The sequence below is a fragment of the Arachis hypogaea genome, chromosome 6 (assembly GCF_003086295.3).
Source record: "Arachis hypogaea cultivar Tifrunner chromosome 6, arahy.Tifrunner.gnm2.J5K5, whole genome shotgun sequence".
Lineage (NCBI taxonomy): Eukaryota > Viridiplantae > Streptophyta > Magnoliopsida > Fabales > Fabaceae > Arachis > Arachis hypogaea.
The window spans coordinates 90,708,711-90,711,173 of NC_092041.1; the positions used below are offsets into that span (position 1 = coordinate 90,708,711).

General features: G+C 41.7%; 1 non-coding gene across 1 annotated transcript; it reads right to left on the bottom strand.

Annotated features, from left to right (window-relative positions):
- Window positions 1-264: 264 nt before the first annotated feature.
- On the bottom strand, window positions 265-373 carry LOC112700615 (small nucleolar RNA R71). The gene has a single exon (XR_003153522.1). It is a non-coding gene; the product is annotated as a small nucleolar RNA R71 (small nucleolar RNA).
- Between the last annotated feature and the right edge of the window lie 2,090 nt (window positions 374-2,463).

Here is a 2,463-nt window from a genome sequence, read left to right on the forward strand (position 1 = left end):
GTTTCTCTGATGCAACAGAATTGCAAGTTTCATGGACTTCCATTGGAAGATCCTCATCAGTTCTTGGCTGAATTTTTGCAAATCTGTGACAATGTTAAGACAAATGGAGTTGATCACGAGGTCTACAGACTTATGTTTTTCCCTTTTGCTGTAAGAGACAGAGCTAGTATATGGTTGAACTCACAACCTAGAAACAGCCTGAACTGTTGGGAAAAGCTAGTCAATGCCTTCTTAGCTAAATTCTTTCCACCTCAAAAGATGAGTAAGATTAGAGTGAAAGTTCAAACCTTCAAACAAAAGGAAGGTGAATCCCTCTATGAAGCTTGGGAAAGATACAAGCAATTGATTAGAAGGTGTCCTTCCGACATGCTTTTAGAATGGAGCATCATATGTATCTTCTATGATGGTCTATCTGAGTTATCCAAGATGTCATTGGACCATTCTGCAGGCGGATCTATTCATTTGAAGAAAACGCCTGCAGAAGCCCAGGAACTCATTGAAATGGTTGCAAATAACCAATTCATGTGCACTTCTGAAAGAAATCCTGTGAGCAATGGGATAACTCGGAAGAAAGGAGTTCTTGAGATTGATACTCTGAATGCCATATTGGCTCAGAACAAAATATTGACTCAGCAAGTCAATATAATTTCTCAGAATCTGACTGGATTACAAGTTGCATCTGGCAGTGCTAAAGAAGCCTCCTCTGAAGGAGAACCTTATGACCCTGAGAATCCTGCAATAGAAGAGGTGAATTACATGGGAGAACCCTATGGAAACACCTACAATTCTTCATGGAGGAATCACCCATATTTTCTCATGGAAGGATCAATAGAAGCCTCAACAAGGCTTCAATAACAATAATGGTGGGAGAAACAGGTTTGGCAATAGCAAACCTTTCCCATCATCTTCTCAGCAACAGACAGAGAATTCTGAGCAGAGCTTTTTCTAGCTTAGCAAACATAGTCTCTGATCTATCTAAGATCACACTAAGTTTCATGAATGAAACAAGATCCTCCATTAGAAATTTGGAAGCATAAGTGGGGCAACTGAGTAAAAAGGTTACTGAAACTCCTCCTAGCACTCTCCCAAGCAATACAGAAGAAAATCCTAAGAGAGAGTGTAAGGCCATAACCATGACCAACATGGCCGAACTTGGAGAGAGTAAGGAGGACGTGATTCCCAATAAGAAAAACCTCATGGGATGTCCTCTGGACAAAAAGGAGTTTCCTATTGAGGAACCAAGGGAATCTGAGGCTCATACAGAGACCATAGAGATTCCATTGAACCTACTTCTACCATTCATGAGCTCTGATGAGTATTCTTCCTCTGAAGAGGATAAAGATATTACTGAAGAGCAAGTTGCTAAGTATCTTGGAGCAATCATGAAGCTGAATGCCAAGTTATTTGGTAATGAGACTTGGGAGAATGAACCTCCATTGCTCATTAACAAACTAAACGCCTTGGCTCAGGTGAAGATACCTCAAAAGAAACTGGACCCCAGAAGGTTCTTAATACCTTGCACCATAGGCACCATAACCTTTGAGAAGGCTATGTGTGACCTAGGGTCAGGCATAAACCTCATGACACTCTCTGTAATGGAGAAACTAGGGATCTTTGAGGTACAAGCTGCAAGAATCTCACTGGAGATGGCAGACAATTCAAGAAAACAGGCTTATGGACTTGTAGAGGATGTCTTAGGGAAGGTTGAAGGCCTTTACATCCCTGCTGACTTCATAATTCTGGACACTGGGAAGAATAAGGATGAATCCATCATCCTTGGCAGACCCTTCCAAGCCACTGCAAAAGCTGTGATTGATGTTGATAGAGGAGAGTTAGTCCTTCAAGTGAATGAGGACTACCTTGTGTTTAAGGCTCAAGTATCTCCTTTTGTACACATGGAGAAGAAGCATGAAAAGCTTCTCTCAATACAGAGTCAAACAGAGCTCCCACATCAAACGCTAAGTTTGGTGTTGGGAGGCCTGGTGCACGAAATTGCAATCACACTTTTGTAATTCCGCACAACTAACCAGCAAGTGCATTGGGTCGTCCAAGTAATACCTTACGTGAGTAAGGGTCGATCCCACGGAGATTGTCGGCTTGAAGTAAGCTATGGTTATCTTGTAACTCTTAGTCAGGATATCAATAATTCTCAGGTTTAATTGTGAAAAGTAGAAGAACATGAAATAAATACTTGTTTTGCAGTAATGGGGAACAGGTTGAGGTTTTGGAGATGCTCTATCTTCTGAATCTCTGCTTTCCTACTATCTTCTTCCTCATGCACGCAAGGCTCCTTCCATGGCAAGCTGTATGTAGGGTTTCACCATTGTCAATGGCTACCTCCCATCCTCTCAGTGAAAATGTTCAACGCGCTCTGTCACAGCACGGCTATTTATCTGTCGGTTCTCGATCATGTCAAAATAGAATCCAGTGATTCTTTTGTGTCTGTCACTAATGCCCTACAAT